Below are 27613 nucleotides of genomic sequence, written 5' to 3' on the forward strand. Positions count from 1 at the left end.
AAGTGGAGTGATTTAGGCAGCATGCAATATAAAATCTTAAGCTTACGAACAAGGTCTAGATTGGAAGTGGTACAGCATTGGAAGTTGTTACATAAATGTTATATGAAACCAAAAGAATGGGTAGGAGAGTTTAACATAAAGAGAAAAAAAGGGCTTAGGACAGAGCCCTAAAGGACTTGAGAATCTGCAAATCAGAAAAAGGTAATTTTTCTTAAAAGTGGCCAAGCCACAGGAGAGCCTAGCATCCAGTTCTTAGTTTCTAAATGCCATTTGTTCATTAGTTAATTAATTAGATGTGATTAGTTAATAAGTAGGGTGGGCCCTTAATCCAATCTGACATACTCTTATAAGAAGAGAAAGGCCCAGGCGTGGTGGCTCACACCTGTTATCCTAGCACTTTGAAAGGTCAAGGCAGGCCAATCACTTGAGGTCAGGAGTTCGAGACCAGTCTGACCAATACAGTGAAACCCTGACTCTACTAAAATACAAAACTCAGCTGGGCGTGGCAGCGCCCACCTGTAATCCTAGCTACTCAGGAGGCTGAGGCAGGAGAATCACTCTAACCCTAGCAGGCGGAGGTTGCAGTGAGCCGAGATCATGCCACTGCACTCCAAACTGGGCGACAGAGCAAGACTCTGTCTCAAACAGGAGAAAGAGAATATCCACTCATAGGAGAAATCCTGCATAGGCTCTCAGAGCTGGAACAAGACAGTAAACAGGCACACGAGCCACCAGACACGGAGTGCGATGCCTGGTTGGAGTGGCAGGGAAAATGTTCATTGGCAACATTTAGGCAAGTTGATTAAGTGAATATATTAAGGAATATAAGAGACAAGTTTCTCACTCGCAGAAAGGGGAATTAAAACAAGGGAAAAAAGACAACTAGAATTAACTCTGTGATGAACAGAAACTGGAGCTATTGACAATAAACTTATGCATTTCAATAAATATAGATACAGAAATAAACATAGGGGGGTGTGTGTGTGTGTGTGGGTGTACATGTGCATACATCTATTCCTTAGCTTAGTTTTCTGAGAGACAGCAGGAGTACCTAGTGCCGAGATCTTGTTTCTAAATATTATTCTCTACTAAAAGGAAGCAGAAACTTCTTGGAAAAAATGGCAGATTCCAGGGCTGGAGGAAGGAAAGTACAAAATGATCAATTTTTGTGCTGAAAAAGTAATAGAACGTGTCAAAATCACACAGACATCAACTTGCAGGGGTTCTCATTGGCCAAACTGGGGGAACTTTGAACATTAAAATAAATAATGATATTAAGAAATTATAGTTTATGGAATAAAATAGAAACTATGAAGCCTAAGAGATATAAGTAAATGAATAAATTGAAAGTTTAATGAAGAGCAGGATATTTACATAGTCTTAAAGAACTCCCAACAAAATACTTCTAAAATTATACAGTGAAAAAGAGTAACTTTACAGTGAAGAAACCTGGCAGACACCACCTTGATCAAGTAATAAAAGTGAAAATATTAGTAATGGGGGAAGTTAAAATCATGTGCACCTGACAGGATGCATTGAGAACACAGCATCACTTCTGTGATATTCCTGCCAATGATGTGTCATCTAAATATAATCATGAGAAAACTTCAGACACACCCATACTGAAGATTGTTCTTCAAAATAACTAGCTGGTATCTTAGAAAGTATCGAGGTCATGAAAGTGGGGAAAAAAAACTGAAAAATTTTTCTAGAGTGGAAGAACCTTGAGAGAAGTAACAATTAAGTGCAACGCATGATCCTGAAATTGATTCTTTGGTAAAAAAGAACATTATTGGGACAACTGAAATAAAGTCTGAGGTTTAGGTGAGAGTAACATATTAATGTTGGAAAACACATATTAAAATATCCAGGGAACACAGGGCATTATACTGGTAACTTCAGAAAAAAAAAGTTCTTTGCACTTGCAACTTAAAGTCTCTTGATTGTTTTAATTTTTTAAAAAACTTTTTGCATTTGAGGAACACTCCAAAGCACAGTATAGTACAAAATGCCAGGCTCTGGAAGATACAAGACCTATATACAAGGAATTTACAGCCGAGCAAAGGATTGAGACATGAACACTTGTATACCTGGTAAATCAAATTGAGCCAAGGATCAAATTTGACTGAAAAATTTTAAGAGTTCTCGCCATACCACATTTCACAACACGTATTAAGGAAGGTTAATATTCCTTTAAAAAGTTGCCCTGACTTGATCCAACTGATTTGCAATACTGAATATATGTATTCTTTATACTTCAATCCAATTCACCCTAGTCTGGTAACTGACTAGGGTGAAATTGAAGGCATGGCCCAACAAAGTAAATTTATAAAGGAATTTATAAGTGAAGAAAATGGAGCTCCAGAGAACAAAAATAAAGAACTCTTCGTTTTACACTCACTATACCTAGTGCCAAAGCAGCATTTATTTTCCAAAGTAGCAATCATCTCCCACAAAAAACTAATTTATAAAATAGAAGAGGAACCTGGAGTAAATTTGTTACAATGCTTTTCAAGACTCCTCATAAAACAACAGAAGAAAATGATCACTAGAGGGCACAGCTGTGTTGCTCTGAGGCATGTATACATAAGGAAATTTCTTCAATTTTATATCTAAATGAATTTATACCATCATTTCACTTTTGAAATACAGTAGATAAGTGAGTTCATTTCCAACAAGGTGGGTGCAAGGCCTTGCCTGATACAGGTGATTTAGTGGCGGGGAAAAAAACGCTGTCAGAAAATTAAGACACTCTCTCATTTCTGGATTGCAATGTCATTTATATTTTTTTCTGGTTCTCAGGTCATATCTATTATTTTGTAGCATTTAAAATAGGACAATGTGTCTCCCCATGCTTAAGTTGAATTTCATTATGAAGAAGCCCTTTTGCATTGTATAACTGTTAGCCAGCACTGCAGACATCATTCCATTGCTGGCAGCTTTCCATTTATTTAAACCTTTGACTTTGTACTGAGAATTAAATTTGAAATTTTCTTCTTTTAAATAACATCATCAGTAACTCAGAGTGATCACTTCTATGCCACTCTTACTGTTGGATAGTGAAGTTGTGAAATCTTAGTGCCTAATATTCTGTAGAATGTTTTCTTTGCAGTTAGGTCTCCTCTTCAATCAAGCAATGATGAACAAGAGTTTTCTAGGATATTTAGCAGCCTGTGGTAGTGATGTGTGGAAGTGGGCTGAAAGCCGTTCCGCTGTCAATGCTACATACCCCATGTCCACCCACCTGACACCTATCTACTCACACTTGCCTACTCTCCCACATACAACTTTCCCTGGTCTTTCTCAAAAATAACTCACCCAAAAACACTGGTTAAGCATCTGAGCAATGCAAGGTGGAATAGAAAATGGTAAAAATTTATGCACACATAAGAGCCTTATAATCTAGTTAGAAAGGCAAAGCATAAAACTACCAAAATGTTACTAACACATGGCTATTTAATGAACAACTAAAATTATGTGTTTAGGGGATGCAGTGGCTCATCCCTGTAATCCCAGCACTTTGGGAGGCCGAGGTGGGAGAATGGTAAGCCCAGGAGTTGGAGACCAGCCTGGGCCACATGGCAAAAACATATCTCTACAAAAAAAATACAAAAATTAGCCGGGTGTACTGGTGTGAACCCGTGATCCCAGCTATTCGGAAGGCTGAGACCAGTGGATCCACTGAGCCAGGGAGGACAAGTCTGCAGTGAGCCGTGATAGTGCCATTGCAATCCAGCCTGGGAGAAAGAGTGAAACCCTGTCTTTAAAAAAAGTTTTAACAGTCTATATTCTAAATTTCCAGAACAGTATCAATATTCTGACTCACTGTCACTTCACGTGTTAAAAAAAAATTTAGCATAGTATTTAACTTCAGTATCTTTGGGGGCTGTGAATAACTGGATTAGAATACAAGTTTCGTCAACTGTTACGTAAATTCAGATTTCTCATCTGTAAAAAGGGAAAAGTAGTGCCTATCACTTAGAGTTAATAGGAAGATTTTATTTTCTAGGATAACATACAGCAAGTAGTTAGCGATAATGGACAATTACATCATTGTTGTATGTCAAAGTATATGTTCAAAAACTTTTATTGGAAAATTGTATTATTGTGGCTACATTTCAGGTACCATGCAAAACTCTAGATAAAGATGAATCACACAGCCATTGCCTTCAATGAGTTTACCATCTAATATTAACATTAGTATTATAAATATGGAATAGTATATTTATGTCATAAATGTACATAAACATAAAAATACATATCCAGGAGGCTATTCCCAGATTTTTTTTTTTTACTACTGGGGTGCATGAGCAACAAATTTAGACCATTGACAGGTATATTAACAACTGATTATTGTACTGTGTTAAAAGATTCTGCTGTCATGGTGTGCATTAAGTATTATGGGAGCTCAGAGATGCATGATAAATCTGGACACTCTAAAGTGTAGCTCAGGATTCATCATTCAGGAAAATACAAGAACAAAATTTCAAGCAGATGTAATAAGCGTGGGCTTTGGGTAAGACAAAGCTGTGCTGAAATACTGACTCTAACACTTTCTAGCTGTGTGACCTGTGTGTGTGTGTGTGTGTGTGTGTGTGTGTGTGGAAACACTACTACCCACCCCAGGGCTGCCTGGGGATCTTTTTTAAAAAGAAAATTAAGATAATATTCATTAGTTCAGTGCAATTCTCTTGCTGTAGGTCTCTTTTCCCCTTCTTGTCTAAGGAGGATGCTCCTAACTAGACGTCTCTGCACACGCCAGGCCGGCAAAGCACAGAAGGGTAACTGGAGTTTTGAATTCTTTTGTTATTGCTGCTCCAAAGTTGTTTGTGGTTAATGCCTGGATTTCAGCCCCTCATAACCATTCACTTTACATGGGTTTCTGAAACCTGCTGCTTACCTACATGGACTTCTGATCTTCTGTCTAGCTCTGAACTATTACTATCTATTGTAAACATTTCTTGGTTTTTGTACTCCCATGTCTCCCTAATCCTGCTTCTCCCTGCTACTGGTAGCAGCACTCTCATTTCCTTTGGCAAGCCACCTATTTTTCATTCAGTCTGTGTGGCTCTGGGACTCTAGCCAATCACAAAAATGTATCTTCCCAGCTAGAGAAATTGGGTCCAGGATGGAGTACAATGCAAGTCAAAGAGAACCAGGCCCAAGACTTTTATTGGTACTTAGCAGGGCACACTTTCTCCTTCTTCTAGGTTTGGAGCTGAAGTTGCCAGAGGCCATTAAGAAAGTGACTTTCTTAATGTCTGAGTGAGAGTGAAGCCTGACTGAGAGTGAAGCCTGACTGAGAGTGAAGCCAGTGGAGTAAAGTATAACCAAAAGACAGTAATTACAAAAATAGCTTCCTGAGGACTTTTTTAAGGGCCTGGATCCACGAATACCTGAAGCCAGTAGATGTTCTAGATTTGTCAGCATATAAGCCAATAATTATTTTTCCATTAAGCCTGGTTTTGGGCTTCTATCACCTGCAACTGAAAGAGTCCTAATACCTCTGAAGCGTGTTGGTCAATGCAGTCTTCTAACTTACTTCATTTAATATTGGCTGCCTCTGCCTCTCTAAACCAAAGTTCCAGCTTTACTGCCATCATCATTGACAACTGAATTTATTACAAAGTACAGAACAAACCCACCTGCTTTCTCAGATCTGTTACATCTATACTAACTGTGTCAATCTACACTGTGCTTATGGATTACTTCTACACGCTGAAGCTTATGGTAAAACCAAAATAAGTTCAATCCATCAATTCCCTACTATTTTTGAAGGGCACAGCCTTTAACTACCACCTCATACAATCTTAATGCTACTACTACTACTACTAACAGTAAGAATAATAGCTGAAATTTATCCAACATCTGCTGAGTAACAGGCACTACACCATTAGTGGGTTGTGTTTTGTGGGCTGCAATTATTATTTTTAAAAAATGGAGTAGGATGGAGTAGAATTAAGTAAATTATAATGAAATGGAATGAAAAGAAAATATCAGATTGCATCCAATAGGCCGGGCATGGTGGCTCACGCCTGCAATCTCAGCAATTTGGAAGGCTGAGGCAGGTGGATTGCATGAGCTCAGGAGTTCTAGGCCAACTTGGGCAACATGGCAAAAGCCAGTCTCTACCAAAAATGCAAAAATTTCCCAGGTGTGGTGGCACATGTCTTTAGTCCCAGCTACTCGGGAGGCTGAGGTGGGAGAATGACGAGCCCGGGAGGCCAAGGTTGCAGCAAGCCAAGATCATATCACTGCACTCCAGTCTGGGCAATGGAGCCACACAACTCTGTCTCAAAAAAAAAAAAAAAAAAAAAAAAGGCAAGAATAAGTATTGGTTTGCAAATTTTTGTTTTCATTTTATTGTGTGTCTATGTGTGCATATATGTGATGATTCATAATAGGAACGTATTTTCTAAATGTAGGTTGTGATGAAGAAAGTCATTTGTCCAAAGTCACAAAAATAGGAAGTTACAGAGCCAGCTCTGACTCCAGGCATAGACTGCCAGCTGACTTTCAAAACCATATGCCACTTATGGATAAGGAAACTAAGTTTGGAGAAAACAAGACATATGGGGAACGTGATAATACCTACCATATAGAATTGTAAGGATTAAATCAGATAATATAATTGTCTGATAGATAACTGAGCATAATGAAAGTTAATATTAAACCATTTCAGAAGCTTTTTCATGTAACAATATATTAACAAATTTCTATTTCTTTATATAGTCTTTTACAACAGCATTTTAAATGCCTGCAATGTATTCCTTTGTATTTGCAGTTATTTCTTTGCTTGCCCGATCTTATACCATGAGACATTTAGGTTGTTTTCATCTTTTAACTACTTACAATAAAAACTAACAGTGGCTGGGAGCCGTGGCTCACGCCTGTAATCCCAGCACTTTGGGAGGCCAAGGCGGATGGATCATGAGGTCAGGAGATCGAGACTATCCTGGCTAAAATGGCGAAACCCTGTCTCTACTAAAAATACAAAAAATTAGCCAGGCGTTGGGGTGGGCGCCTGTGGTCCCAGCTACTCGGGAGGCTGAGGCAGGAGAATGGCGTGAACCATGGAGGCGGAGCTTGCAGTGAGCTGAGATCGCACCACTGCACTCCAGCCTGGGTGACAGAGCGAGACTCCGTCCAAAAAAAAAAAAAACCTAACAGCTTATGGTAACATCTTCTGTATAAATATTTTCATAGGATAAACTCTGAGAGGGGAATAGCTAAGTCCAAGGGCATACATGTTGTAAACTTTAGAAAGTTTAAACCAATTTGCACTTTGCCCCAGCAATTGCTCTAAGTCTGGCATCTATAAATATGGGGTGTTATTTGTGTAGAGTTTTAAAACAACTTAAGAATCCATTTGTAGGGCAAGTTACTGCTGTCATGGTAAGACCAATAAACAACAAAGCTGGCTTTGTGCAAACCTCATTAAAGCATCCCCATGCCTGATCTTCAACTCCCTCACCCTCATCTCGTCTCCACCCTTGACTCACTCAGCTTTGTGTCTCTCTTAGAACACTCCTAGTTTCCTCACATAAATAACTATTGCTGCCATCATTGGATATACTCTCTGGAACCCGACAATGTCTATCCCCTGAATGCATAGGAATTGAGCAGAATCTTATTCTATTTCCCAAACACAATCATACTGAGTGCAACGATACTGACTGCTTGATTGCTTTAGCAGACTCTGATAGGTATTATTTGTAAACACCCAATACTCTTTTCCATACCTCTTCTTTTAGCAGCATCCCTGTCCTTTGCCAGTCCTTTCTGGAACACCCCCCACCCTCCAGTTCCATGTAATACTAGTGAGTGTCCTTCATCATAGTAACTCATTCTCTCCCTTAATGAGTAAAAAAAACAAGATCCAATCTGAACCTATAATAGCAGCATATTCTTCTGGACAGAGAAATTGGTATAAGGGACAGACATGATACACAGGAAGGGCCAATCAGAGTCTCTCTCTGAGCTCAATATACAAATTTTGAGTGAAGAAACTTCTCTCCATTTGGCTACTAAATTATGATTATGACGTATGGTACTGCTTGGACCTATCTTCCCCAGATATCTAGAGAAAGTTGTCTGCTCCAGAAGTAGTCCAGTACACCCAGAGGACAGAGATGAGCAGATCAACAAATCTGATGATATCATTGGCCCTGCATTCAGCAGTGCTTGAAGTCAGCACCAACAGACTTCTGAATGAAAAAAAACCAATAAGTTGTCGGCCAAGGACAGTTCGATTGGTTTTCTGCTTCTAGTGATCAGAAGAGTCCTGATTGACACAGTTATAAAATGAGCAAAATTAACAATATATATATCTTGAGTTCGGAGTAGGGAGGCATACAGTGTGGAAATATTATATGGTAAATAGGGCAGGAATGGAGTTGAGCTGTAGAATAATATAAATAATAGTAGCTGTAAGAGAATGATGAATGCAAAATAACTCTAAGAAAGACAATCATTTTTAAAGGCAACATAATGAATTTAAATAAAAGAGACAGAGGGTGGAGACTCAGCTATGGTCTCAATCTACCTCTAGACAGCTACATGTCCTTGGCCAATTCACATCACCTCTTAAGGACTTCATTTCCTCATCTAAAAATAAGTACAGTGAATAGTTTAATTCTAGAATCTCTTATACCTCTAAAATCTAAATTAACAGCCCAGTAAAGTTATTGTGCTGTAACCTGTGTTTCTAGGATATGCTATTTTCTGATTGGCTTAGGCCTGGTTTACTGTCTGTTGAAGTGAGCAAGGATGATATTACACTGCACGTGGAGGTGTAATGAAGCATATCACATTTGCTTTATTTTACTATTGATTTTTTTCTACTCATACTTAACAAGTCCAGGATTCAAATTTGTCAATTAAAAATATCATCTTATTAAATCTTTTAGTCCTTAATAAAGACAAAAGAATAATTTTCAATTTTTTGTATTTTTATGTGCATATGGAATCTGCCGAGGAATTTCTGAAAAGTAGCTCTTGACCAGGCAGTTATTTGTTAGCCACAATTACAACATTTTTGCCATATGGTGTCCAGGGTCAGTACTGGGTAAGCTCAATTGTTACCATATTGAGTGCATGTGCACAGTGGGTGGGCAAGTTCATAAGCAGGGCCTTAGACAATGATTGCAGACTATCAAGTCTACAAAGGCCAAAGGGTACCTATGCACGCAAAATGGTCCAAAGAGGTCTGTAGAAGCCTGGAAAATGCATGCCTTATCTGAAGTAGGCAGCTGCTACTCAGCTCCAGTTTGTTGTTGCCATGAGGGAGTGTGTGCTCATCATTGCCAGAGAGAGTGTCTGATTCAAGGGAAGCCAGAAATCTATACTTTTCAATGCAAAATCTCCTGATTTTTAAAAGACTGGCAACTTATTCAAAATTTTAAAAGTACTATGTGGACCAACAATGTGTGGTCCTAACAAAACCCATCTGTGGTCTACCAGATTGTGACCTCTGCTCTAATAATTGTTCTAGAAGGGGTCAAACATTCAGAAGGAATGGTGGTAAGTCAAGGTCATTCATAAGCTAGGTTAATTTTATGAAATGCTCAATGACTTCATCATCCATTAAAGTGGGTATTTTGGGACAAACACAGATGCCTTCTAAAATCACTGTGTGGTATTGTAATTGTGTCCTCACTAACCCCTCCTCTAATGTGTAATAACCATGTGGCTTGGGTGGAACTGATTCCAATCCCACCCCACAATAAGAAATGAATTTTATTTCATTACTTGGTGGTGCATTTCTTAATGTAGTTTGCATTTGAAAATACTCAAGAAAAAGAGAGCTATAGACTCTATCGCGCACACACCATTTCTGAGAAAATTCTCAAGTGAATATTACAGTTGACTCAGTAATATAAAAAATATGGAACTGAAATGTTACTAAGCAAACTATAGTGACTATATCAGTCAAGGTTCTAGTTTGCAGAAATTAAGTTAATTTAACTAAGGTAAATGTGAATAGAAAAATAATCTATTGGGAGTATATTAGGTACTATATTATTTATCTATTGCTGTACAACAAATTCCTGGTGATTTAAAACATTATTTATTGTCTCACAGTTTATATGTAGAGGCACAGCCTGCCTCCATATAAGACAGGTCCTCTGTCTTTGGATCTCCTGTACAGCTGCCATCAAGATGTCAGCTGCAGCTGCAATCATCTTAAAGTTCTATTAGGTATGAATCTATTTCCAAGCTTATTCAGGTGGTTGTTGGCAGGATTCAGTTCATTGTGGGCCACTGGAACTCGGGCCTCAATTTCTCATGAGCCATTGACCAGTAGTAGCCTCCCACAGTCCTTTGCCACATGACTCATAGGGTGGAAACCACTGCAGCAGTCACTGAACACTGCACATCTCCTCCGGCGCTGCCAACTCAGCCAGCTCTGAACTCTAGATATCCTCTACAACATTATTTAGAATTAATGTCTAATTAGCTATTGAAATAATCTGCAAATATTGTAAAAATTATGAAAGTAGTTTTTTAAAGAGATATAAAATTAAAATAATTTCTTATAATCACAAATAATAATAACCTGAAACTATTAGAAGAATGAACTTTTTTTATCCTACAAGGGGAGAATTAATAAATGATGGTATATACATAATTTTTAATCTTTTATTGTGAAAAATTTCAAGCATAAACAAAAAAAGAGAATATTGTTATTAACCCTCACATATCCCCATCCAACACTGGTGATTATCAACATTTTTTTTTTTTGGTCAATCTTCTGTCATCTCTTCCATATACTTTTTTCTGGCTAACATATTTTAAAGCATATTCCAACCAATATAAGTGATATGATATTGATGCTAATAAATAAGTGGCATTCAAAATTATTTTTAAAAAATGTAAGGCCATAATTAAATTTCTGTTTGTTAAATGTCTACTATATGCCAGACATCTAGGCAAATGTACAATGATAAGAATTTAATATAATTTTTCAAGCTAAATCAGTGAGTGTTCATGTGCTAAATAACATAGTTTTAAAATATACCTAATAAAATTTGTGAGAAATTATATGAATAGATTGAAAAAAATCAGACATTAATCTATGTCTCTCAGTCTTCTACAGAACAAGCTAACAAATACACGTTATATAATTTAAAAGCTTAGCATGTATATATATTGAGCTTTTTACACATAGACAATGCATATTCTTTTCAAAATTCATGATGCATTTTATAAAAGGGTTTCTTAATATATCCCAAATAGTACAACTAATAAAGGCACGTTCTTTGACTACAATATAATAAAAGTAAATAATTGCATGGCAACAAAACACAAATAATAAATAAAAGTCCACTTATTAACTAGAAATAAAATGTACACTACTAAGTCACAGAAATTCAAAGCATCAACAGCAGACTAATTAGAAAGCACCAGTGACCTATAAGTATGACAACACAACATTTAAATTTATGAGAAGTACTTACACCTTACTCAGAATAAAACACATACTTTTAAATACTTTTATTATTCAATAAGAATTAATAAAAATAAGGCCGGGAACAGTGGCTCACACCTGTAATTCCAGCACTTTGAGAGGCCAAGGCAGGCGGATCACCTGAGGTTGGCAGTTTGAGACCAGCCTGACCAACATGGAGAAACCCTGTCTCTACTAAAAATACAAAATTATCCAGGGATGGTGGTGCCTGTCTGTAATCCCAGCTACTCAGGAGGCTGGGGCATCAGATTTGCTTGAATCCAGGAGGCAGAGGTTGCAGTGAGCTGAGATCGTGCCATTGCACTCCAACCTAGGCAACAAGAGTGAAACTCTGTCTCAAAAAAAAAAAAAAAAAAAGAATTAATAAAAATATGTGTCAATTATCTATTCATTGCCTCTCAGCTCCAAATTTACCCTTCGTGATTGCTCTGTAAAATGAATCTGGGTCGGTCTTTCAAATATTTTTTGCTTGCTGGCTGGCACTGAAGCTTTATCAGTAAAGAGTGTTGGAGAGACATTGCAATAGAAAAAGGATCTTGCTTCCTGGTTCTGGTGTGCTTACGAGGCAGGTTCCTAAGAGTGTGAGTGGGTGGCTTTCTCTAGCACCAGGCTCCTGAAGCACTCATAGCTTCTTGAGGGCTCAACTTTTGCAATGCATGGCAGCCACAGCACCTAGAGGTTAGCAGCCTGCCAGTTGCAGTGTTTGCAGCTTCTCCAATGCCAAGCTCTTACACTGCAGTGGACAGCAGCACTCGGGGGCCAGAAATTCTCCCACTCCACCCCGCAACATCTCCTTTGGGTGCTTTTGTAGCAGAGTGAGACACCTTCCTGTGAACAATTTTTCCAAGCATACTAAAGGGCAGATTTTTGGCAAGTTTCAGAGAGCAGATTTCCAGCAAGTTCCACTGATGTAGCATCACAGAGACTTCTTTACCATCCAGTGAGCCAAGAGGGCATTCTCTCCAACAAGGTCAGATTCCAGTCCCAGGGATGGGGTGGGGCAGAGAGTGGGAGCTTCTTGCTTGAGTGCTCCATCTCAACTCAGAGAGTAGTGGCTGTTCCTTCTATGTGCTATTCCTGTGTTTAATGTTCTCTTTACTTCTTACCAGCCAATCCCTAATTACTTTAGTGTCTTACTGTGGTTAATAATCCTTTATACTAAACCTTCCCTGTTCAAATTATGTGGCTTATCTCCCTCTTCTAATTGGATCCAGACTGATACAAACTATTCAATTCAAGAAATTAGAAAAAGAATAAAACAAAAGAAAGAAAAACAGAAGACATTACTAGCGATTAAAAAAAATGACTTAGAAAAAGGAGTCAGTAGAATTCATAAATACATATAAGAAACCTTAAAAAAATTGCCAAATTTAAATAAGCAAGCTTGTATGGAAATATTAATCAAATAAATAGAAGTGGCCAGGCGCGGTGGCTCAGGCCTGTAATCTCAGCACTTTGGGAGGCTGAAGCGGTCGGATCACTTGAAGTTAGATGTTCAAGACCACCCTGGCCAACATGGCGAAACCCCTCCTTTACTAAAAATACGCCTGTAATCCCAGCTGCTCAGGTGGCTGAGGCAGAAGAATTGCTTGAACCCAGGAGGTGGAGGTTGCAGTGAGCCGAGATTGCACCACTGCACTCCAGCCTGGGTGATAGAGTGATACTCCATCTCAAAATAATAATAATAATAATAGTAACAAGAGTGCACAAATGCAGAATATTAAAAGACAGAAAATATAACAAATCTTAGAAACAGAGGTGATTAAGGCTGTTAAGAATTCAATACATCTAAGAAAATATAAAAACAAAAACTGATTCAAGAAAAGCTATAAAATCCAAATACGTAAATAACCCTGAGAGAAATATTAAAGAGCCATCCCACAAAAAAAAAGCCTGGTTCAGGCAGTTTCACTGCGAAGTTTTCCAGTTTTCAAAAAACAAGTGAGTCAGTCTTAGGCTCTTTAAACTGTTTCAGAGGGTAGGGAATGAAGAAAAGAGTATCCTCATTGTAACACTTCTGTAGGTCTCATAGTAAAGTATAGACAGTAATATCTGATGAGGCACTAAGATTAAGAGTAAACATGAATAAAGCAACTGGTTCAGTGATGTATACACTAAGAGAAAAGGAGGGAAAGAAACACTATTGTTGAGGTGCCTATTACTAGTGACAAAATATCTACTGTAAGACATGCCCTCTGGGCAAAACTGCCCCCAAAGAAAGTTTGGTTACTTTTTTTTTTTTTTGAGACGGAGTCTCACTCTGTCACCAGGCTGGAGTGCGGTGGCGTAATCTTGGCTCACTGCAACCTCTGCCTCCCGGGTTCAAGCGATTCTCCTAGTTTGGTTACTTTTTAAAAAATAATCACAGAGTGAAATAGGCCTCTCTATAATATCTTTAATAGGGGACAGTAATAAGAGTTAAAGAAAAACTATGAGAAGATGATATGGCCAATCCACAAAGAAAGGGAGGGACGGGCTAAAACACTCACTCTGAGTTAAGCACTATTTCTGGTGTGGTTCAAGAAAATACTTACTGAAATATTTGCTGTAAATCTGTATAGCAATGAGCGCATTAACATAGTCAAAAAACAAGCTAGAAAAACATTTGCAAGACATATAGCCAGCAAAAGCCTATTTTCCTAGATACTCAAGGTGTTCACATTGAATAAGGAAAGGATCAACTGCCCAGCATAAAAATGCACAAAGGGTATGAACAAGGGGTATGAACAATTGATGCATGAAAAAATGTATGAAAGTAGTATATATACACATACACACATCAAAGCTTTGGCTTGGAAAATTTCCTTTTGCTTATCAGAATTCTACTTATATCCTCAAGAAAGCGTTCTAGAGAGCTCCTTTAGCATCCCTAATTTGATGCTCAATGTTAATATCCCCTCTATTCATAGGGAAATACTAAAGGTTTCTTTAAACAAATAACATCTGCATGTGAAAAGTTAATATTACCCAAAGCGAAACCAAAATTTTCTAAAAGTGAGATCTAAAAGTCATCTACTTCAACATCACCTGGCTGCTTTATAAAATGCAGATTCATGGGCTCTGCTGCAGCCCACAGAATAAAAATCATCTCAAGACCACAAGACCAGTGTGGTCTAAGCAGGAGTCGACCTTGAGTGCTTTGAAAATGCTTCTCGGTCGGGCGCTGTGGCTCACGCCTGTAATCCCAGCACTTTAGGAGGCCGAGGTGGGCAGATCACGAGGTCAGGAGATGGAGACCATCCTGGCTAACATAGTGAAACCCTGTCTCTACTAAAAATACAAAAAAATTAGCCAGGCATGGTGGCGGGCGCCTGTAGTCCCAGCTACTCGGGAGGCTGAGGCGGGAGAATGGCATGAACCCGGGAGACGGAGATTGCAGTGAGCTGAGATGGCGCCACTGCACTCCAGCCTGGGCGACGGAGCAAGACTCCATCTCAAAAAAAAAAAAAAAAAAAGAAAATGCTTCTCAGGCAATTCATACGTTCATTTGACTGTGAGAATTCAGCCCTTGTGAATAAATAATAAATGTCTGCCTTTGTTTTGTATAGATTTTATAAGGTGTTTTTCATAAGCATTTTAAAATTTCACACCCACACCCAGTCTGGGTGGTTGTCTGGGCTAGGAGTATTAGCTCCACTTTCAAGATAAAGAAATTACAGTCAGAGAGACTTGGGGACTTATTCAAAGATTCATCTAGAAAATGGTAGAGCTCAGATTTCATTATATTTTCATAACTACAAGTTCTGTCTTTATCCATATATAGAGCTCATACAAACCCCCTAAAACTCACATTTCTTCACATTTGCAGAACCAACTCACAGTGGTTCTTCAGAACAAAGTGACAACAGGTAGAAACAGCAGTAGTAAAGGATTGCAAGTACCTTGGGAACTCACGGCTCCATGAGGCAGAAGTTGATTTCACAGATGTGGAAACTGATGGCCAGATGGTTGAATGGTTACACAGCTGTCCCTTCAAGAAGGAAGGGTCAGGAACATATCTATAATAGGGGACAGTGATAGGAGTTAAAGAAAAACCATGAAAAGATGAGATGGCCAACCCACAAAGAAATGGAGGCATGGGCTAAAACACTCACCCTGAGTTGAGCACAAGTTCTGGTGTGGTTCAAGAATAACTGAGCCAAAGGCACTCAGCAGCAGAAGCAGCAAGACCAACATCAGTGACAATGACCCCAGGCCAGAGACAAGAAGTCAAGCACGTCACCCAGAGCCTCTGCCTCCATGGATTCTGTAGTTGGAGGACTCACATGTTTCTGCAGCCCCTTTCTTCCCTGATGCTTGAGAATCCCCACTGCAGCAGAATTTACTCTTGATCCACAGCTAGGCCTAAGAATCCCAGCATAAAGACCTCAGGAGAGATTCTGGTAGCCCCAGCTACAGACTTGCTCTCTGCTCCTTATGCCAGGGACTTTATGCCAGTGTCTGAATGTTTCCCTGGCCCTACAGTCCACCTTGCATCTACAGACCCCTTTAGTGACCTCTACATGTACCTCTTCCCTTAGAACCCTATAAAACCTTGTCCCCAGATGGAGCTGGCTTTCCAGATAGAAACTATCTCAGCACTGGGATATTTCTGAATTGCTCAAAGAGTCTGTCCACTGAAATGACTTGCTGATCCCCTAGGGAAGCCATTACAGAACCTTATGACAACTATATCTTAATGAGTTTTTCCATGTTTTTGCCTGAAGGTGCTGTTTGTTCATTTTAATTGCTTCGTAGAATTCCACAGTGGAGCTATACTATGCTTTTAAATCCCTTCTTCTGATGGTAGATAATTGAGTAGTTTCCAATTTTGGCATGTAATAAATATTGCTTTTATGTTAATGAATTTTTATTTCATATACATGAAATTGTTGTATAGTCAGGTTTAGAAGATAATGCCAAAGAGTTATGTAAAGTAGATTACCAAGTTACTCTCCTACAGGCAGTATACAAGAGTTCCTGTTGCTCAGGATCCTCACCAACAATTAGTATTGTGAGACTTTATATATATATATATATATTTGTGTGTGTGTGTGTGTGTGTGTATTTTTAGTAGAGACGGGGTTTCACTGTGTTAGCCAAGATAGTCTTGATCTTTGCCTCGTGATCCACCTGCCTCAGCCTCCCAAAGTGCTGGGATTACAGGCGTGAGCCACTGCGCCCGGCCAGAGACTTTACATTTTTGTTAACCTGCTGATTGTGTTTTTTTCTTTTTTCATTTTTTTCATTTCTCTCATGACTAATGAGATGAAGCGCTTTTCATATGCTTTTGGACCATTAGTATTTACTCTTACCTGAAGTGTGCACTCAAGTGTTTTGTCCGTTTTTCTAATTGATTGTAATGAGTTCTTCATGTATTTTAAATACTAGTCTTTCGCAAACATTTTCTCCCATTCTGTTGCTTGTCTTTTTATTCTTTATGGTGCCATTTAATTATTATTATTATTATTATTATTATTTTTTGAGACAGAGTCTCATGCTGTTGCCCAGGCTGGAATGCAGTGGCACGACCTTGGCTCACTGCAACCTCCACCTCCCAGGTTCAAGCGATTTTCCTGCCTCAGCCTCCTGAGTAGCTGGGACTACAGGCACACACCACTATGTCCGGCTGATTTTTGTATTTTTTAGGACAGATGAGGTTTCACCATATTGGCTTGGCTGGTCTCGAACTGCTGATAATTATTTTTAAAAAATATATTTATAATGAAATTTTACACCTCAGAAAATGATTTGTTCTTTCATTTTAAGAGACTAGGGTAATGATTATTTGGAGGAAAGGGATTAGAAGAGATTACATATTCCATGGCATATTTTTCTGTAGTGCTTGGATTTTTATAATGATTATGTATTCCTTGGCACCTAATATATTCCAAGAAAGGTTTTAGGTCCTAGAGATCCATTACTGAACAAAAGAGACAAAGACTCCTGGCCTAATAGAATTTACAAAGGAGGACTCTATATAGCTTTTATTTAGAAAAAAGCTATAGAAGACTTTGGTTTCTATCAAACTTTCATTTTGCACTTTTAAATATCTATATATAAAACCAACATGGCACAGAACTCAGAGTAAATACTTGAAAAGATAAGCAAAAGCTTTTTGTCCAGGGTGGCTATTGATTTTTCCCTTATTTCGGCAGCAAATTTTCCAGAAAGCACACTAAAATGCCAGACCCTAGGCCTCTCAAACATATAAATAATACAAAACCACATAAAATATTTATTTTAAAACACCTTAGTGTAATGAGCCATCTTAAATCAATGATGCAAGTAGTTTAAATGTGAGTCAGATTCTGGGCTGGCTTTGTCTATAGTAATTATATTTAAATTTCATTTTGAGTCAGTAATACATACACAAGGAAAAATAAATAGATGAGCATGTACGATATATGGAATAAATATATCTTGCTTTCATCCAGGATCTACCTCCTCCAACCCACTCACCCTCTACCGCCACAGCCACAGTTAGCAGCTTCTTGTGTGTTCTTCAGAAGGTGTTGAATTATGCACAAACACATAGGGATTATGTATGTGGTTCTATGTTTTAACTGTTCTGTACTGCTAGGTTAATTTTGTGAGCGGAGGCTACAGATTTGGGGGATAGGAGACTGTGATAACAAAATGACAAGCTCAGAACTGAGCCAGGTGAAGCTGAAAGGTGGTCTCTGAAAAAGCCTCTACACTCCCAGGCTGGCTCCCTTGCTGGTGCAAGCAGCCTGAGAATTGCTGGGATGCCGCATGAAGGTGGCAATGCCCTCCAGTGGATCCCAGGCTACACCCCTCCCACCTCAGCCCAGGCTTCACAGTGAACATTGATGTAGCTGGCTTCACTTCACCCCTTCTCCCCACAAACATAAAATGACTGCTGATGTCGTGCCACGTCCATTTCCTTCTCATTTCTGGGCATTTCCCTCTCCTCACCACCACCATTCTGCCTGTGGGATGTCACTGCCCTTCTGTGCTCAACCCCTTCGTTTGCCGTCCTACATTCAGCATGGCTTTCCTGAGTGCAAACTTGAAGCAATTTCTTGTCTTCTGTTAGTTCCTGCCCTACCCACACCTTTGGTCTCCTATGCTTCAGGCTTCTTCACAGGCCCAACAGCCAGTGCTCTGAGAAAGGTGTCTAGGTCTATAATGTTATCAGCCTTGGGGGATCAAGTTAATATTTACAGTGCATATTTTACAAATATCCCTCACCTCTGTACTAAAAAAGTCTCTCCAAAATAGGATTGCCAGTTTTAACAAATAAAAATACGGGATGCTTAGTTCAATTTCAATTTCAGATAAACAACGAGCAATTTTTTTAGCATATATCCGATGCAATCATCTTTCATCTATATTTAATCTGCCAGTTCTATTTCAAAACCAGTTGGGCAGTTAAATTAAACAATCCTTCTAATCTGCATGTCTTTGGCCAGAAAAACAAAGTTCTAATCCTCCTTTCAATGACTGTGGCCCATACACAGCAAAATGTCTCACCAATTTCAAAACTGGGCATTTTGAGTAGCCTTGGGTCAGTGCAGGAGGCATTTCAAAGCGGTTGCTAGGTGGCAGACCTCAACTCTGCAAAGCATTTTTCACATTCTATTAGTACTGCTGGGTGAGACGAGCTTGGTAGTCAGCCCAAATGTGTATGATTTAGAGAGCTTCACTTTGTTACCATTTTTTCTCCCAATTTAAAATCTATAGCAAAATCAGGTTCAAATAGCACATCTGAAAAGCTTTGTCTTTTGAGCCAAATGCCAGAATGTCTAGGTAAACACAGAACCGAGTAATCACAGGCTTCATTTATTTCAGCTATTATTCTCTACTGGACTTTTGAGGTAGATAAGACTAGATTTCTTCCAAACAGATCTGGGCAGGAGAAAACTTGAAAGTACTGGCCAGTCTTAAGTATCCTCATGTGATTCCTGATATAAATTTACCTGGAAACTGAAGTGGACACAACAGATTTGTTTTTTAAATCTTGAGTTCTTTTGCAAACATTAAACTAGTTGTACAAAAGGAACAGTGTAACACACCTTTGTTCAATTACTTAACAAACTTCATGAAACAAGAGCTGTGATTCTACATGCTGTCTTGTTAATCCACAGAAAGAGCAGGATCCAGGAAAGGACACAAAAGAAGAGAAATAATCATCAAAAGAATAGTAATAGTGATAATAGCACCTCAACCCAATTTCCCCAGAAAGTACTAGAACCCTGCTTAGAGCATGTTGATGCATGATGATTTCACCATTAAGATAGCATTAAGAGCAGACTCTAAATTAAACATAACGAAATTAAGTAACATCTGCATCTTTGCTCAATAAAGCATTCTCTTTTACTATCTTACATCTTCCAGGCATTCAGGGATGGGAACAAAGCAAAGAATTACAGAAATGAAGAGCTGGAAGGAATTTTACAGTTTTTTCATTGGTGCTCAGATTTTGCAAAGAAATAATTTAAATGTCTGTTAAAAGGAAATTTGCTAATGAATTATGTAATATTAGGTGAAACCATATGAAATTCCTGATATTTGATTGCTTTTGACTTACAAAAATGGCAATTTTATTTGATCCACCTAATGCTCTACAGCTATTTAAAATATATGGTAGTTCTACAAGTACTAGCATTAAATGAATTGTATTTAAGGTAATTTGTAAGGAACAGCGGAGTGTTATAGGGTGCCAGTATGTAGCATGTGTAGGGATATATATGCTTACTAATGTTTACCATACATCTGAAAATTTATAAAATACAACAAACTGTTAACAGTGGATGCCTCTAGCGGGCCAACTTGGAAACTAGAGACAAGAGTGACAGAGATTTTTTTTACTTTTGTGCAGTCCCAATTTTTACTACATGCATGTATTAAATATTTTACAGCAAACACAAAACAAAAAACAAAGCAACAAGGAAATCACTGTTTAGAGAGGTAAAGCATCTGTACAAGCCATACAGTGAGCTCATACTAGAACACGTTGAACAAAGTGGCTGCTCAATTGCTTATCTCATTCCTACAATTCAAAGAACAAAAGCGAACAGCTCTTGGTGGCTGCCAGTTGTGGGAGCCACTCTCCACTCTGACCTCATGGTTTACCTGGGATCTTAATTACTCTAGTTAAACAGGGACCTTCCCCTTCAAAACATGGTTTGTCACTGGACGTTCAATGCATCACCTTTGAATCATTCTCACTGCTGTTGTGGGTGAACAGATTGGATGCTGCAGGCAAGGGCTGGGAGCAAGAAAGAAGCCCTTCTCCACTTGGTGAAGTCTTCTTGCCATTTCCCTTCCATCTGGCCATGGAGGGTCCTCGGAGTCATTTTCAACAAGTCCTAACCCTTTTCTCATTATGATCTTTATTCTTTATCATGGAGTTAAAAATAACAAAATTTTATTCTAATTATTTGCTGTTCAAGAGGGGGGAAATAAATTAGAATTCAGTTTTTTGTGCACTTATCTGGCCAGGTCTCCCCTACTCTCTGTCCCCATCCCCATTTCCATGTCCTACTTTCCTCCAACCATTAGACCGGCCACATCCAAATTATTCTAATCTGTACCAGTACTTCCCAAACTGTGCTGGAGAGGAGGAACAACTTCATGTTGCAGCTCAAGAAGCTGTGGTCTTAGAGATTAAATGACTTGTCTTCATTCCCACAGCTCAAAAGTGGTAAACACAAACTCAAACCCAGCTCCCTGATGTCTCTAGCCAAGTGTCCTTAGTCTTGAAACTAAAACTGTTTATTTCTCCCTTATCCTCCATCTACTGCCCTATTTTTCTCCTTCGTTTTACTGTCACAATTCCCACAGTTGCAGTTAAGTTCCTAGACTGTTTTCTACTTGCCTTCTCCATAAGCCCTGCCAGTTGGGTTCAGTGCCCACCAAGACTGAAGGTGCCAGTTGCAAGGGCACTAAGTGAGCAGCATCTTTAGCATTCAATGCTCTCTAAGGTTAGTCTTTCCTGATACACCATGGTAAGGATTACGTGCCTATTTTCTTCACCACTGTACCTATAGGTAGCCTAGGGCCAAGTACCAACCAGGAGCTGCTGATCTGGCTTTCCTTACGGAAACTTCCTTTCTCAGGCTTTTGTGGCTTTCTTCCTACTCGGATGACATCTCTTCCTCCACCTCTTTTTCCTTATAACTGGGCATTTTCACCAACTGATCAACCTGTCCATTACTGAAGCAATACTGGAGATAAAGAACCAGTCTGACGTTGGGGTGTTTGTATATTATTTGTGAAAAATATAAATACATAATGGAATCACAAACAATATAACAATATAGTGTAATAATTATGAGCCAGGATGCATGGCTTCTTAACCTGTCTGTGCTACACTTAATTTTCTTGTTATAAATGGATTATAGTAGTAGTTCCTACCTCATAAGGTGGTTGTGAGGATTAAATTATATAATACAGTTGAAGCACTTCAAAGAGGGTCTGTATACTGTTAAGTGCTCACAAAATGTTAACACGTAAGATAATATATAAATCATTAATAAGTGTTGTAGAAAGTCTCCTTTTCAGAACTCTTTTCCCAAAGAGATGTAGTCAATTTTCAAAACCTCCTTTTCAAGTATCCTCTCCAGACTTTTCTTTGTCATTTTGACTTACCACCCCATTGTCTCAGGAATCATGGGGATATTACCCTGTTCAGAACATTGAAGATGTGAGAAAGGGAGAACAGGAGCCTCAAATAACAGCCAGCATCAACCAGCTGTGAGGCATGTGAAGGGGCTTTGTCCTCCTGACCCAGACAACCCCACAGCTGGCTGCCTGCTGCCACACTAGAAAACCTAGGTGAGACCTACTGAAGAACTGCCAAGCCAGCCCACAAAATGGTGAAAAAATAACAAATAATAGAAGTTGCTATTTTATGTCACTAAGTGTTGGGGTGGTTTGTTTCACAGCAAAACATACCTAAATATCACCATTAATCCAGCTGTGCAGAGTAGACATGACAACATTTTGGTGAATATTCAAAATCTAGGCATTACATATATACACAAATATGTTTTATATATTTACAAATAGTTTTACATATAGCTATTTGCACTTTGTAAAACTCAAAGTAGGATATTTTGCATAGTGTGTATTAAAACAGTTTTCTAAAAAAATTTAATTACATATTTTGAATTTTTGTATAATTATAATTTTGTATAATTATTTTTGGTGGTTGCATTGCACATCATGGTTTATTAGCCAGTCCCTTGCTGACACTTAGCCTGTTGCTAACTTTTGGCCACCATAACAAAAGGTTTGGTTAAGTTAATCAACATTTTGGTTAAGTATCATCTAATTGCTCTCCAGAAAGATGTACCAATTTACATTCTTACCATGAATGATTCAGAATTCTCTTTTGCCTGTGCTTTTACCAACAGTGGGTATTATTGCCTTTTTAAAAGACAATCTTGGCCAGGCACCGTGGCTCACGCCTGTAATCCCAGCACTTCGGGAGGCCAAGGTGGGTAGATCATGAGGTCAGGAGTTCAAGACCAGCCTGGCCAAGATGGTGAAACCCCGTCTCTACTAAAAATATGAAAATTAGCCAAGTATGGTGGTGGGCACCTGTAATCCCAGCTACTTGGGAGGCTTAGGCAGAGAATTGCTTGTACCCAGGAGGTGGAGGTTGCAGTGAGCCAGGATTGCGCCACTGCACTCCAGCCTGGGGAACACAGTGAGCCTCCATCTAAAAAAAAAAAGACAATCTTTGCTAATCTAGTAAGTGAAAAATTATCTCATTAATTCTTAAATTTTGTTGTTATTATTGAGATTGAGTATATTTTGATATAGAGTGGACACTCATGGCTTCTCCAAAATGCTTATTGTTACTCTGTTCATTTTACAACTTTTGTTATCTTATTCTTATCAATTGTATGATATAACCATTTAATAAAAATATATAATATATATTTTTAATATACAATATATAAATATTTAAATATATATGACAATGTTAAATGGCTATATCATACACAAACCTATTTATATTTATATTTTATATATATTTAAATATTTTTCTCTAATTTCCTTCTAAGAGAAGATTTCCCTCAAAATTTATGGGTTTATGTGGCTTTTCTTAATGCACAAAGGTTAAAATGTTTAAATTGTCAAATCTGTCAATGTTTTGTTTTTTATTTCTGACACTGGTGTCATCATATTCATTTTTTAGAAGATGGCAAAGTTTAAATCTCTTCAAGGAGTATGTCTTAGTCCATTTTCACACTGCTATAAAGATACTACCTGAGACTAGGTAATTTGTAAAGGAAAGAGGCTCAATTGACTCACAGTTCCATATGGCTGGGGAAGCATCGGGAAACTTACGCTCATGGCAGAAGGTGAAGAGGAAGCAAGAACCTTCTTCACATGGTGGGAAGAGAGAGAAGTGCAAGCAGGGGAAATGCTAGACACTTATAAAACCATCAGATCTCGCGAGAACTCACTCACTATCATGAGAACAGCATGGAGGAAACTGCCCCCATGATCCAATCACCTCCCTCCATGAACACATGGGGATTACAATTTGAGATGAGATTTCGATGGGGACACAGAGCCAAACTGCCAAATCATATCAGAGTAGTTAGTTGTCATTCAGGTAAAATCTCAATCCCTCAGTCTCTGTTGCATACCATATTCTATTCTCACCATATTCAGCCAAATTAATATCCCACAACTTCTAAAAGCAAACTGTATTTTGGTGAGCTTAGTTTCTTGCATGTTTTGATGCATGGGCTCTGGAGTATTGTAAAGAAAAAGTTTAGGATTCTGACTCAACCAATTATCAACAGTATGAGAAGCGCTTTTTGGGCTTCAGCTTCATATTTAAGTGGGCTGAGAACTAATGTGAGATTAAGTTATGTGTAACAAACAACAAAGCTTAACATATAGTTGGCACTTAATGAATATCAGTTCTCCAGCCATCCATCCATGTTTTTGCTTACCCTGGGAAATCTTTCTGTGACATCATTGTCCGCTTCTCCACCTTGCAATACTTTACCTACCTTTCCGGGTCAGTTTTATCCAGACTCCTTCACAAAGGTTTCCATAGAACAGAGAGCTTACTATGCATCCTACACAGTTTGGGTGTCTTATATTACTATTTTAATGTTTCAGTCATGTTTCATGAGCCAAACTGTAAGGTTTAGGAATGTCTGTCCTAATGCTTGGCACTTGAATGCACCCAATAAATAGTTGTTGAATGTATAAATAAACAAAAGGTACATGGGATGGGATATATTGGAAAATTGGACATATATCGTAATAAGACTAGCTAACAATTTGAGTTTAAAAATTAGCCTAATTATTGTGCTTGGGACACAGAATTTGTGACCAATGTGAATTTGTTTAGTAAATGTAGCCATATATACCTTGCATTATACCGTTGAATATTCTAATAGTTCAATATACCATTGGAATATAACAGCAGAAAATATCATTACAAATAGTTCGACATACTGTATTTCTTCAATCTTAAGAATAATTTGGTACCACATTTTAACTTCTCTGAAACTGGGATGTGTCTTACTATCAAATAAACATCCAATGGCCAGGTGACAGTGATGATATAGTTGGCATTGCCTATTTTTTAACACGGGCACAAATGAATTGTTATCATTTCTACTAAATTCTATGAAATTTAGTCCTATTGTGTCAAAGCCATATGCCAAGAAACACAGTTGAAGGCAGGAGAAATTACCAGACACAACAGATTAGGTGAAAGAAATTCTAAAGCAAAGAGAGGTTAATATAACCAATTCATGTATCATGGAGGACTATGGTTAAGGCATGAAACTACAATTTGTGAGAAACTTTCTCCCGGCCATTAATAGAGAAGCTGCATAGTTTGTAGTGACATACAATTCAGTTGAACAAGAAAACTATGTATTTAGTCAAATGGGATAGTGCCAGCATCACATTTGCAGAATGAGTGTCATTGTCTAGGAAGCAAATCCCAGAAACAAGACTGGAACATCCTTTTAAGAAATGGTGCACTATCAACGATATTGTGTGGAAAAACACACATATGAATGCTTTTCATGAAAAGGTATTCAGAAGAATCAGGCTCAATGTTCGAGACTTCAGTAAATTCATTTTGCTTATATTTTCCTTTCCCACATATACACAGTACTAAACAAATCTATGTATAAGTGTCTAAAAGCACTAAGTATAAAGTAAAAATTCGATATGACATAACATATTGTCATAGTTTTATTAGCAGCTCTTTTCCTTTCTTTTGAGCAGAACATATAATTGAAGATATCTTAGATTTGAATAGATAACAATAAATTGAATAGGCATTAGGTCTGAGTTTGTAAACTTACCTCAGTGAAGGACCAGAGCTTGGTGTTTTGTTGTTGTTTTGGTAGGTATTTTGTTGTTTGTTGGAAATGAGGTAAGATCCTATGAAGTCGTCACAAATATCGGTTACACTTGTTTGTAGAAGCAACATAATTTCAAGAAAAGCCACCTTCTCACATTACCTTTTACAGCTTCTTAATATAGGACACAGGTTGCATTTTGAATTAGGTGAATACTCTATTTGTCATTAGGTAACCACTTTTGAAATTAATTTATTATATTTTTCCAATATAACAGCAATACATGTTGGTATAGAAAACACCTTATATTAAAAAAAAAGTCTATGTATCTACATGTGAGTATGTAATCAGCCATATGTCTTCCACCCAATTTGGAAAATTTCTTTCTTAAAAATTTTCTTAGGCCAGGAGCGGTGGCTCACACCTGCAATTCCCAGCACTTTGGGAGGCCAAGGTGGGTGGATCACCTGAGATTGGGAGTTCAAGACCAGCCTGACAAACATGGAGAAACCCTGTCTCTACTAAAGATACAAAATTAGCCGGGCGTGGTGGTACATGCCTATAATCCCAGCTACTCGGGAGGCTGAGGCAGGAGAATTGCTTGAACTCTGGAGGCGGAGGTTGCAGTGAGCCGAGATCACGTCATTGCACTCCAGCCTGAACAACAAGAGCAAAACTCCGTCTAAAAAAAAAAAAAAGTTTCTTATACATTTTTGGATGCCGTTTCTTTTTTCTTTATGAAAATGTCTCAGATCAAAGTAATATATCTTCATTGTACAGTATATTTCGTTAAGTACAGAAAAATATAAAGCAGCATGAAACATACTATCTTTCATCTCACCACCCAGAGATCACATCTTAATATTTTTGGCCATTGCATTCAATCTAGGGCGAAAACAGGCAGCATAACTTGCACACGGTGGATGCTCACTGCATCCCTGCTGAATGCATGAATGCTGAAAGAGAACTTGGAGAAGGGCCCATTTGTCTTGCTAACAGAATCAATTATACAGCTCTTATGGTCTAAAATTATTTGTCTTCTCAAGTTTGCCTCATTATTGTCACACAGCAGGAGCCTGGCCAAGACACAGCCATCTTTCCACTATTTGGCAACCAAGCACTTTGGAAGGAATGGTCACTGTTTTCACTTTATTTCTGTCATTCATTCTCTCACTCATTAAATAAATATTAAGTGCCCACCATGTGCCGGAAATAAGGAGAAGAAAAAAAAAATGACCCCTGCTCTCATGCAAATTACCGTGTAAACAAAAAACAGACAATAAACATAAACACATAAATATACATATATACAAAACTTGGTAAGTGCAGAAATAGAACAGAACAAGTGGCTGGGAAAATAAACAGGGCAATGGTATAATTAAGGAGGGGACAGGGAAGGCCTTTCTGATGCAGTGACAAGTCAGGTCAAGAAGGAACGAAAGGGAAGGTTCTGAGGCTGTCAAACTTTGAGTGTGGTCAAAAAAATAATGGAGAAAGTGATGGAGGAAAGACTAGGCTGAAGAAGTAGGGCAGTAGTGCAGCGTCTTGTAAGCCATGGTAGGGATTTTGAGTTTTATTCTATGTACTGTTGGAAACCAATACTTTTTTTTGTAGTGTAAATTGAGCTTATTTTTCATAGATAGGTTTCAAGATACAAAGCATACAAAGACCAAAAATAATTATATGAAAACTCTCCCTTCCTCCGGTTTCCTAGCCACCCAGTTTCCCTCTTCAGAGCTGCCAGTCTTTCCTACGGAAAGACTCTAGGCACAAACAAGCACATCTATCTGTTTATATTATAATGCATTTTCAGCACTGGGAAGAGCCCATCTGATTAAGACCA

General features: G+C 38.3%; 1 long non-coding RNA gene across 2 annotated transcripts in view; it reads right to left on the minus strand.

Moving 5' to 3' along the window:
• Nucleotides 1–27613, minus strand: part of LOC100937237 (uncharacterized) — a 98070-nt gene that overhangs the window by 70058 nt on the left and 399 nt on the right. Inside the window, exons 2-4 of one of the 2 annotated variants that reach the window (XR_008523977.2) lie at nt 25774–25852; nt 15352–15468; nt 10716–11801 (exon numbers count right to left, since the gene is read on the minus strand). This is a non-coding gene — a long non-coding RNA (uncharacterized LOC100937237). Of the gene's footprint in view, nt 1–10715; nt 11802–15351; nt 15469–25773; nt 25853–27613 lie in introns of those variants that run through there. The other variant, XR_008523978.2, reaches the window with a different exon arrangement.

Source organism: Pongo abelii, chromosome 2 (genome assembly GCF_028885655.2).
Source record: "Pongo abelii isolate AG06213 chromosome 2, NHGRI_mPonAbe1-v2.0_pri, whole genome shotgun sequence".
Classification (NCBI taxonomy): domain Eukaryota; kingdom Metazoa; phylum Chordata; class Mammalia; order Primates; family Hominidae; genus Pongo; species Pongo abelii.